Consider the following 12,563-nt stretch of genomic DNA (forward strand, 5'->3'; position numbering starts at 1 on the left):
GAACATTGGATAGTGATGTGATTTATCAGTAAGCAGCGAGAGGGCAAACAACAACTGAAGATCTGGTTTAATTAATTTGAGTCTGCAGTCAGTGTGTACTTACAAAAGAGCTGAGTGTGGACAAATCATTGAATTGGGGTGAATTACATCAGGATTGTTTGGGTGAAATGCATCGAAGTCTTTTAAGGACAAGATACATGCCTTAAAAATAACACTGCACACACACACTGTACATCTTTCAATATTCATACAGTCTACACAACAACATGTGTGTGTGTGTGTGTGTGTGTGTGTGTGTGTGTGTGTGTGTGTGTGTGAAATAATGAGCTGGAGATGAAACGTAATTGTATGCTGAAATCTCAGCACTTCAATTTATTCCTCCATTATGGCTAGAGAGTTCAACACAGTGCAGAGAGAAAAAAGCCTTTGATTACGAAGCTGTTAAAAACTAGAACACAATGTAAACAACAGCAGACCGCTACACTGAACTTGTACGTTCTTTCATCAAAAACAGAATTGATCCTAGATTTGCATACAAAGATATTTGGCAACAAATGGGGATGTGGGATGTGCAAATGTTTGAGGAATTTGTTTGAAGACTGCAGTGTTGGTTTTTTTTTCTCAGAGTTTTGCTTTCACAAAGTGAGGATGATAATGTCAGAGGAGCTGTAGAGTAAGAGAAAAGCTGTGATAAGAATGCTTCACAACCCTGTGACTCAAGGACAACCCTCTCTCCTCCTGTTAACCTTCAAATCCCAATCTTTGCCCACCTTTTCCCATTTCCAACAGTTTACCCTTGAACACCCTCGAAGGTAAGAAAACAGTTGTATTAGTAATATTTTGCAGTCACAAAAGACCAGACTGTGTTGAAAATAAAGGGGGGGGGCATTATTGTGCAAAGGTTGAAGTTAAAGCAAAAAACAGAAATTAATCTGTGTTTCCACTAAGTGGTACTAGCTCGACTTAACTCGACTCTACTGACTTTTGTCAGCAGCCATGTACTTGTCTGTACTTCTGGTCGTCGTAGCGATTCTGTGTGAAACTGCCTTGACTTCATCTTCAACGCAGAACACATAGAACAGTAAAGGATATTGAAGGGATTGTGTTATAGATTCGGTATGGAGCCCCTCTGGTCACATGGTCAAAAAAAAATTAAATTGTGGCCACAATATAGCTATAACGTGCGCATGAAATACTAATTTGTGGCCACGAAATAGGTATAACGTGTGCATGAAATACTAATTAATTATATCAAGCGCACCTTCTCTAAGGTCTAAGGTAGTGGCATTAGAGGGGCTAAAGCTACACGATGGACAGGGATAGTATGATAGAGTTTAATTTTAGGTTGGGAATGAGTTACTCTGGCATTGCAAGGAACCATCATTACCGAGAGACATTTAAACAGGATATTGAGAGCCAGGTTCTAGGGAAGGTGCGCTGGATTTGCTTACTCAGCTGTCCAGGAATGATATTAATATTATTAATTAGTATTTCATGTGCACGTTATACCTATTTCGTGGTCACAAATTAGTATTTCATGCGCATGTTATAGCTATATTGTGGCCACAATAAAAACATTTTTTGGACCATGTCACCAGAGGGGCTCCGTAGCAAGGAAAGCAGCAAGACAAAAGACTGCTGAAAAAAACCCACGAGTTTGGGAAATACGACGTAAGAGGGCTAACTAACTTGGTAACTAATAGAATATGTGTTTAGAGTCACTGTCACTATATGAATTAAGTCCAGTGGTAGAAAAAATGTAATTAACTTTAGTTATCACTGTTAAAATGTGTATGCTGTGTATGTGTATTTTTGATATATCACTCTTTGCAAAGTGCCAAGACACAAACTACTGTGTGTAATTGGTCATTGCATTGTGGAAGATTGTGACAAGCTCCAAGTACAAAAATGTTGGCCATCTTTTTAGAATAAGCATAACAACTGTGTGCCAGTGTGTGCAAGAGTATAGCGCTGTTACAAAAGACACTAATGGTACCAGAACAAATGTGTTTCAGAGACCAGGAGAAGTATGAAGAAATGGCTGCCTATACTGACAACATGCATACCCATCATGGCACCACATTAGTACCACCGTGGCTATTTCAACTGTAAAAAAGTTGGCCCTCCATCATCCTTCAAGGTGTTGTAGATAGAAAAAGACTTTTCTGGAATGCCATTGTAGGACTGCCTTGTAGTTTGCATGATGCTCGGGTTTTGAGACTGTCCACATTGTGGGGGTTGGCCAGCCACCACCAGGAACACTGGTAGCGAGAATGCTGGCTACTACATGCCTATACCTTGCAGAGCTGGCTCTAAAAAACATTTCCTGACACTGAATGGCTGACAGCAGAGCAGCACATCTACAACAAGAAAATCTGCAGAGCATGAGTAGTGGTTGAAAATGCTTTTGGTAGACTGAAGGGTTGCCTCATGAAAAGAAATGACTGTGATGTCAAACTGGTTAAATCTATGGTGCTGACTTGCTGTGCTCTGCATAACCTTTCATGGAGAGGCCTTTGACAATGAGTGAGATGCACCTGCAGCAGCAGGGCCTGAGGTGGCACTGTCTCAAGGTGTAGAGCAGCAGGCCAGGGATGTACAAGAGGATCTGGTGCACTACTTGAATTGCTAAATATTAATTTGGCCTTTCCTGTCATGTGTATTGAACACATATTGTAAATTGTATTGAACATAAATAAATATATTGTAGTGTTTTCCCACATTTAGGTATTTGTCAAACTGTTTTTTAAAGGTTGAATGCTTCTCTTGAAATAGGAAACCATGATTAAAATGCGTGAACAACAAGTTATAAAACTGTTTATTTAACAAAGTGTGTGCAAATAAAAAATCATATAAATATAATAATGCAATGCTACAATGCGAACAAATCAGTGAAACACAGCAAACTATGTAAGTTTAAATGTCGTGCAAATACAAATTAGTGCAAAATAATAACTATATACATAAGAAATAAGGGGTCTACTACAGGGGCGGAGAATGTGGTCTAGTCCTGGGTTGGAGGAACCAGGTGACCCCGGCCTCTCAACGCCTGCTCAAGCTGTCTCAGCATACCAAGGAAGGCTTGATTGAAGGCTGCAGTTTCAGCATTCTCCCTCCTTTTTAAGGCTGCTTCCAGCTCCCTTGCTCACACTGCATCATCAGTGGCCATCTGGAAATATACACGCTGTGCCCGGTTCAGCCCCTGCTGTGCCCGGTTCAGTTCTTGCTGTACCCGGTATAGCTCCTGCTGCTCCACATCTGTCGCTTGCATCTCCCTCAGGACTGTCAGCTGCTCCTGTTACCATTTCGTCTTGCCTGGACAGTAATGGAAAAAAACCCCAAAGGTAGTTAAAGCACATTTATCAATTCTTTTTTGGTAAATATCTAAGTGTGGAGCAAGAGACAATTCACTTTTTAATCAAAGCATTGTTATGCAAGTATATTATGTTCATTTACCACAGGCAGAAAATAGATTCACTGATTACAGGTTAGAGAAGTTGAAGATTTTCTCCTGTTAAATGAACTGCATTGAAGTTTTGCCTAAGAACAACCAATGTACCATTGAGAAATGATGTTATCGCACTATTAATACAAACAACTGTAAGTATAATTACACAATCATATTATATAATATTCTGGTGCACAAGATTATATACGACACTATGATTTTATTCTTAAATATACTATACTTTGCACACTTGCTGCCACTGATCATACCACTGTCATATTGTATGTCTTGCTTAATTTATTCAAGTGCAGCACTAGATGTGGGTACAGTATGTGCACCACTATTGCCTGTAATTGGAGTTTGAGTTGAATTGCTCTTTAATTGATCTTGTTGTAAAAGTAAAACGGTGCACTTTCAGGTGTTTTGCCTTGCCTACCTACTGTTACTACATGCTGCTGGTGCCAGTGTTGATGCTGTTGCTCATACCAATGGTACAGCATTGCTAAGGGAAGAGGTCATTGAACCCTTCTGTCTTATCAAAACAGATTATACAAATGACTTGTTAATACACTCCTCGAACACAAAATGAAATACCAACAAAGCATTTATTGGCAACATTTTAATTTTACACAAGTTTAAGAGGAAAAATAGGCTTGGTAGTTAGAAGTGAGCTTTCCATTAGCCAACCAAATTAAGAAAACAAAGAGAAAACAAAGCTTCCAAGTAGAATACAGAGTTAACATAAAAAAACTATTTACCTACCTGTATCAGGGACTCCTACAAAGCCAAGGATTGCCTTCCCTCCCATTGCTTGCTGATGTATCCATCCACTTCCAACTCTTTCTGTTTGGTAGTCATTTTAAGTGGGTTTTTTTTACACTTTTCCCCACACTAGAATGTCTTTTGGTAGCCATGTATGGCCAATAGAGACTTCTTAAAAATTCTTAGGTACTGTCTATAGCTTTTGCCCATGGAAAAACCAAACAGAACCGTTCCAAGCAGGTTGAGAGTTGAGTTGAGTCGAGCCATGCCACATGATTGAAGCAGCTTTAGAGGTTTAAGATAATCTGAGTTTTAATACGGATGTCAGTCACAAACTAACAAATTAGCATCTTGCATTAAAATTTGCAATGTTAATGAGTGTTGATTTTATGGTGACAATTATATCATGGTTGACAAGTTGATTGGAGTGTTGTTTGTTCCCTCAGTTGATACGTTCTGTAGCTCAGGGGTAAATGTTCAAAACTAGTTGAAGGACTTAAATTAACTCTGATGGGTGTTTAGACTTATATGACCTGGACCCTCAATAGGACCAAATGTAGCAATAAAAAATTAAACATAGCAATACAAATAATAGCCAGAGCCCTGTCACATGGATGTTCAGCATATTAAAGGTTTCTTTGCCCTACTGCATCTAATCTAGGGCTGTCAGCGTTAACACGTTAATCGGGATTAGATTAATGCAATCCATAACGCGTTAATTTTTTTAAATCACATTTTAATGTTGCAAGCCTTTTTGTCCCTTCTACTCACCCATAGACGGCTCCTCTAGCTGTAGTGCTATGCTTTGAAGTGGCCTCCTGCAGTAAACCTACCGCGGTGATGGAAAGTAAGAGAGCTACTGGACTTTTGAATGGCTTGTTTAACTTTAAAAAACTTCGAGGCGGTTCAGTTGACAAGTCAAAAGTAAAATGCAACCTGTGTCAAACGGAGTGCGTCGAGTTTAAGTTAGCACCTCCACGCTAAACACCCAGGTGCAGCCAAGCAAGCCTCAGCTCCACCAAAGTACCATTTTGGAGTGTGGGAGTCGCAGCAGACCCGTGATTGATTCCCAGTTAAGACACTCTGGTAAGAAATGCTTTACATTATGGGCTTAAAACTGCCTTGAAATGTAAAATAACAGGATTTTAAACATGCAATTCAATTAATCGTGATTAACTATGGAAATTCTGCGATTAATCTCGATTAAAAAAATTAATCGTTTGACAGCCCTAATCTAATCTAAAACAAACATTCAAGAGTACAAAGCTAGATTGTGTTTTCATTTTGGTAAGACCAAAAGCAAACTAAATTATGAATCAGAACTACTCTCAAACTCAAAATTATTTTTACAGTACATAAGAAACCTTACCCTAACCCCAACCCCAACCCTAACCCTTCAAAATGTTTTGGCATGTATCCAAATCCACACTGCATGGAGGTTTGAATATCTCTCCAATAAAATCACATGTAATGAAATTCTTTGAGGCGGGGAGACCACCAAACTCCCTTGAAGCTAGGTGAAACACTGAGGCTACAAATGAAACACAGATAAAATGCTTCCCCATTTAGTCTCATACAAAGTAATTTCTCTCCTACATCACACAACTCATCGAGTGCTGAATGACATTTACCCTGGGCCAACTGTTATACATGGTCTGCTTTATGCACACACACACACGTATGAAAACACATGTCATCTTGTCCATCTAAGCTTACTCTCTCTGGCTAACGCCCACTTGTGCCCTTTAATATTCTAAGGCAAGTCAAACTATTTTGGCATTCAACTCTGCCTGCATGTCTCCAAAGCACATCACAACAGCTGTAAACCGCTCTGATTTTAACCTTCTATGTGACATAATTATCTTTGAGTTTAAATTACATTTTTCTTTCTGTCTTTCTGGAAGTGGCCTTTGCAGCCAACAGGGATTGCATCACCCTTTGCCTTCATGTTACATATTTCACAAACAACAAACATTGTGGTTAATCTATTAGAATCATCAAGGAAAATAATGATTGTGATGAAATGCAGACACTGTGTTTCACTAAGAACTGTTTTGTTTTTTCCAAAGTACTGTTCTGGATATTTTTGCAATATTATTTCTCCTGATCTCTATATACGTATATATGCATATGAATGCAGGCACTATGACGAGTTTCCATTTGTAATACAAAGCGTATTAACCAGTATTTGAGCAGGCTTTGGCTGCATGCAAGTAAACAGTCCATGTGGAGAGCAAAAATGGCAGACAAAGTGGACAGAGTGCTGTTGGACCCACTGACTATCATTTGGATGATTTAGTTTCTTATTAACTTTTTTGAAATTACATTTTTCTGCATTCACATGCATATATTTGTTCATACAGATGTGCCGAAATGTCATCTGGACTATTTTAAGTTGCTAATCGGATTGTAAACAACGACCAATGCACGGAAGAGGAAGCCTTGGCCTGGATATCCGTTATCCGGATAGCTGCTGGCTACACCGGAAGACCCAAAATATTGGCAATTTCCCCCAGAGGCTAAATTGTTGTAAGACAGATAGCCAATGGTTTCCTAGATTGTGTTTGTCGAAATCCAATAAACACCAAACTGCTGAAGCCGACTAGAAAGCAGAAAAGTTATTGACTGGCTGTGAGGCTCTGATGCAAATAAGGTGTTGCACTGAATAACCTGATTGCACAAAAACGCAAGCGCTGTCCTCAGGCTACAAAATGTTCTTTCAATCATTTATAAAGTGGTAAAAAATCTGTTACTGCTGTATGATTATGATATAATTTTATACCAAGTCACATACAACAGCAAAAATATTCTCAGATGATGACTGGGAGAAAAAAACAATTGCACTTCAACGCTTTCAGCAAGCAGGTGACAATATTGATTCAGTGCCTACAAAAAAAAGAAATAGAAGTGATGAACTCGTGAGTCTGAGTCACTATATACTGCAAGAGGGAAAGGTCAGTTTTTAGACATGACTGGAGGATATCTAGAGTATGCGATTCAGCAAGGAAACCTTAAAGAATAAGCTTTCAGATATATCACAAAACTGCCATTCTGACTACTACAGATAGTTATTCTACCATTAAAAAGGCCTGTGGACGAGTAGAGCTAATTGTTTCCACAGGTAGGGAGATAAAAGCCCAATAATACAGCATGTTGCATTGGCCAGAACACTAACATGGACCCTGATCCGGTCATATGAGGGTGCAGCTCTAACCGGCAACTACCACGGATTGAGGCTGAAGTCAATGTGAAAGTACCTTAAAGGGATAGTTCTGATTTTTGGAAGTGGGGTTATATGAGGTGGTTATCCATAGTTAGTACTACCTGCAGTTTATAGGTGTTGGCAACCCCCCAGTTTGGAGAGGCACACAGGAGTAGCAGCACAGCTAACAGCTATGATGTACTGCTGTGAATGGGTCAAACAGCAAAATGTATTTTAGCCATGTAAATAAAGGCACATCTAAAAAAAAATCAATATAAGTAGAATATTTTCACTCCTTTACCTCGCCATCAGACCTTCGTGTCCTTTGGCGCTACATTGCTCAACCATAGAACATATTTCACAAATGCCACTCACTGCTTTACATCACAGCAGCACTTTCTGAGCCAAATAGCTAATCTGCAGCATAATACATTGTGGAAGGTAAAGTGGGGAGAATATTTTAAACATAGAATTCACTTAAACTGATATTGATTTTTAATTTAGGTGGCTTAAATATGTTTTACTGCTTCCATGCCAATGCTCTTGCCTGCTCCTGGGAAAGGGGGCACCAACTCAAATCTACTGCGAGTAATACCCTGACTACGGATACCATCCAAATCCAAACTATCCCTTTAAAATGCTGCTTGTTGCTTGCCACAAAAAATCCCTGGCTCCTGTTGTCTTCCATGCAAAAAGCATCAACAACCTCTAATAAGTGTGCTGGAGTGCATTTTGGAAATGATTGCTCCGTTATTAAGATTTTTTGACTTATAGTAGGTTTTGATGTATTGTGTGGATGTCCATTGACAGCTGTGACTGACAGTTTGTTCACCTGCTGCTCCAAGACTTGCACCGAGTTGGACTATTGTCACAATATTACATATAAATTGAATTAGTATGATGCATCACTCAGTGTTCCTTTTGGTCCAAGGTAATGAGGCGAGTTTCCAGAGAATGAAAGGCACTTCCCATGTGCAAAGTACTGGCTCAAAACAGCAAAGACGAAGCCAAACTAAAGCAGCAACTCTGGGTGTAGAAAATACTCCCACCTGCACAGGCTTGGTGGGCGGGGCTTACATGGCTCAATCTAACCTTCCCAGTTGATTGTCCACCTTGGATGCATTATTTTGAGTGAGTTTATGTTGTTTATTTATTTTCTGAGAGATTTATTTCTGTATGTTAATTTGTAATCTCTCTCCTTTTATTTTTTAGTAATCAAATCATCTATGTAATGCAATCAACTGAACAAAGAAATAAATGGTTGAAAGGCACTTCTCTGGTCCTCATATTTTGACTGATATGCCAATGTAGAGGCTATATGCGGAACCCAGCTACCAATAACAATCAAGTTTATACACTGGGCTTCAAACCAACTTCAATGTAAACCAATGGATGATGTCTTTATCTTTATATACGGTCTATCTATGGTGTAACTCTGCTTGCGTTTGTATGATCCACTGGTTGAGTTTTCAGTTTGATACAAGCAGCCACATGCCGCAGATCTATTTCAAGGTTCTTGACAAGAGGAAGTGTGGTATCATTTATTCCTCGGTCCACCCTTTCCAGATTCTCTTCCTGATTTCAGTCATCTAGCAGGCAGTTCATCTCTCTCTCTCTCTCTCTCTTCTCTGCCTCTCACCCTTCTCGTTCCTCAGACCCATAGAGATGGATAGACAGCGTGTGTGAGTCCTTGGCTGAACTGTAAAAGTGCTGATGTGGCGCCAAGCTCTCTAACAGCATGATGACGTCTCTATCTGTCTCTCATGATGCACTCTCTCACACAAACACAGGTGCATATACAGATTGGTGTTTGCACAAAAACATGCACACTCACATATTAACGTGAGGCTGAACATATACACAGAAATGTGAAAGCTTGCATGCAGGTATACAGTAACCAAGATTTATGTGCTGGCACATGCAAATGTTCATGAATAGGCACAAGTGTGTCCACAAACACACATTAAGAGCGCAACACATTCCCTTCTATCACTGTCTGCCTATCTCGTGACACCTTTATCACACCATCCACTCTCCTATATAATCAGCATCAGTCTCTTTTGACCACACTCCTACCTATCACTGCCACAAACACAAGCTCTGTCTCACACACACACACACACACACACACACACACACACACACACACACACACACACACACACACACACACATCAGCTAAGTGATGTTGGAGTGTGTTTCTCTTCTGCTTGTGTTAAAGTGAGTCATCTATCCTTCCACAGCTTCATTACAACCTGCAAGGGCAAACACTATCTCTCGCTCCCTCTGCCTCCCCAGATGGAGGGAGAGAGAGATAGAGATATACAGTAGATACAAAGTGAGGTCTCTCTCTTTGTATCCCCCTTCTTGCTATTCCTCTCTTGTTCCTTTGTCTCTATATTTATCACACTATATCTGTATTTTCAATCACAGTCTTTCTCTCCTCTCCCACCTAGCCTTGACCATGTGCCAGCATGGTTAAGCAGCTTGATGTAAACATTTTAACCTACTGAAAGATCAAACACAGGACAGAATACATACATACAATGATATGTTATGTTGTAATAGTGTGTAGCTTTGGTAAGATCATTTGCTGTTTATAGTAATAAAAATAATTATACATTTAATTTCAAAGTGAGTGTCCCTGTGCACAAACTGAGGTCCAACTGTTTTCCAAGTTTAGTAAGGAAGAATTTGACCGGCCTCCACAGAGCCCTATCCACTACCACCTACGTTAACCCTATCAACACCTTTGTGAAGACATGAGACACCCACTGTGAGGGTCCTAAATCTTGTGGCGAGCCTTCCCAGAAATGTGAATTCTGTTATAGCAGCATATTAATGCAAATATGTTTGGAGTTAAATGTTCAACAGTCATGTATGGGTTTAATATTCAAGTGCCCACATACTTTCAGCCACATAGTGTACATACAGTAGACAAATGAAGAGATACAAAGTAAAAACATGTGACAGGAAATATCTAACACAAAAAAGGTAATTTATGTTATGTTCCTACAGTAAGCCATAGGGACAGAAACATTTGAAAAGAGACATTTGCTGTGTTCCCACCTGCCTCTAACGGCTGGAGACAGAGCACTTGTAGAAAGCCACTGCTTTCCCTACAGAAAGCATGAATAATACATTGGTAAAACCTCGTATTCTCTAAATTTTAAATGGCTGTTATTAAAAATAACCTGATCTTTGGAGCATTAGGAGGCTTGCACGCAACAGAGTGGCCTCTATGCTATAGCACTGGGCCAAAGTTTTATATTTTTTCTAAATGAGTCCTACATAATCTTCTTGACAGCCCATGGAGACATGAAAAAACTATTCTGATACCTATTTAATTCATTGCATTTTATCATCATAATAAAAAATATTTTGACACATCACCAGGGCATGGAACATGATAAAGATTGTGAGGTGAAGACTGGAGTTTTTGAGGCTTTTCAGCTTGAATGCTCAAAGACACAAAAAATGACCTGACTGACCAAAAGGTAAAACCAGGATTTAAGCCTTGGACTCCCTCTACTGGTTCATAGAGCAGGCTGATAGAAAAGGCTGTGGCTCAGACGTCCCCTCGATGGAATCACACTGCTCAGCCTCCCTGAGTATGATTATTATGAAGTTGTCAGAAAAGAGACTCCAAACTAAATGCTGAATCTTTGAATGTGGGGGAGCAATGCAGATTCTGTCACTTATAATTTTTAATTATTTTTTCTGTGTCCAAAAAGAAGAGACTGTAAAACAAGAGATGAGATTGGACTTAATAAATCCACAAAAAAGTGTAAATGGAAAATAAAAGGAAACAAAGTCCAACTAGGTGTTTAAGAGTTAAAACAATTAGTCATAAGTTTCCTATTGATCCTTTTCCCAAGGTCTCTTATCCCAACAACTGCAGACAGGCTCATTACTCTTAAGGACAACTTTATAGACAGCCAGGACTGATAAAGCTGGATCAATGCCACTGATCAGCGTCCACTGAGGTATGGATAAGCACACAGAAGTAGAAAAGACAGAGGGGGCATGATAGTTGATTAATAATCCCTAAAATTGAACTGTTAAGGTCCTTTGGCCATACAGTTGAAGGAAATCTGCATGCTTACCAAGACTAACAGTCCAGATTAGTCACACTGGTGGCCCTGCAAGGCTTATTACACACCAGAAAACTACAGTTGGATAAACAATAGAAACTTTGTTTTCCCCCTTTTTTAAGGTGACAAAACCCTCTCACCTCAAGGTCCAAGTAGTAGCTGTTCCACAGTCCTCATCACATGACCTTCACCAGCAGATGGAGTTTGCCCATGTCCTTACTGACTTTGAACCTTAACTTTTAAAGCAATATTGATAAGAAGCTCTTAAACTGGTCTGAGAAATTGGAAATTTGACAATTGAACAAACATCCTCTGTTGTTCAATTGTCTCTTATGATAATTGAACAAACATCCTCTGCTAATGACGACTGTGTGATCAAATCAAAAACTCCAGAATTGCTACTGGACCTTGAGGAGCTACATTTCACTATTGAATAGCCAGTGGGTCTATAAAAATGTGGAAATTTCTATTGGTGGAACTAGTTTGAACTACTTTATATAGTTAGCTAGTTTAGTCAAGTGGTTCCCAACCCAAAGGTCAGGCCCCACCCCTACAGGGGGTCACCAGATAAATCTAATGGGGTCGTGAGATGATTAATGGGAGAGGAAAGAAGAAGAAACAAAGTTCTGATAAAAATCAGTTTTCAGTTTTAGCACATTTTCGCTAATCTTTGAGTTTTGGTGAAATATTTAATAATTTGAACAGTTATCAAAATAAAATCATGTGAAAAGCTTAGTGGGAAAAATCACTATTTGGTGGATCTGCTAACACTTCATCTGAAATGTGTTCCTGTCTACACTGCTTTTTGTAAGACATCAAAAGCCAGAAAGGTTGGAAACCACTGGTTCGATCTATAACAATGTATGGTATTTTAAAAGCTTGTTATATTATCCATTTTGTCAAATCTTCATCTGAAGGGTAACTAAAGCTGTGAAATAAATGTCTTTCTGAGATATGGTGAACTACAAGTAACTTAAAATTGCATTTAAATACAGTAGACCTCATTGAGTGATGTAGGCTACTTAATTCCTTTCCACCTCTCCATATTGTAAAACCT

The sequence above is a fragment of the Scomber japonicus genome, chromosome 10, assembly GCF_027409825.1.
Source record: "Scomber japonicus isolate fScoJap1 chromosome 10, fScoJap1.pri, whole genome shotgun sequence".
Classification (NCBI taxonomy): domain Eukaryota; kingdom Metazoa; phylum Chordata; class Actinopteri; order Scombriformes; family Scombridae; genus Scomber; species Scomber japonicus.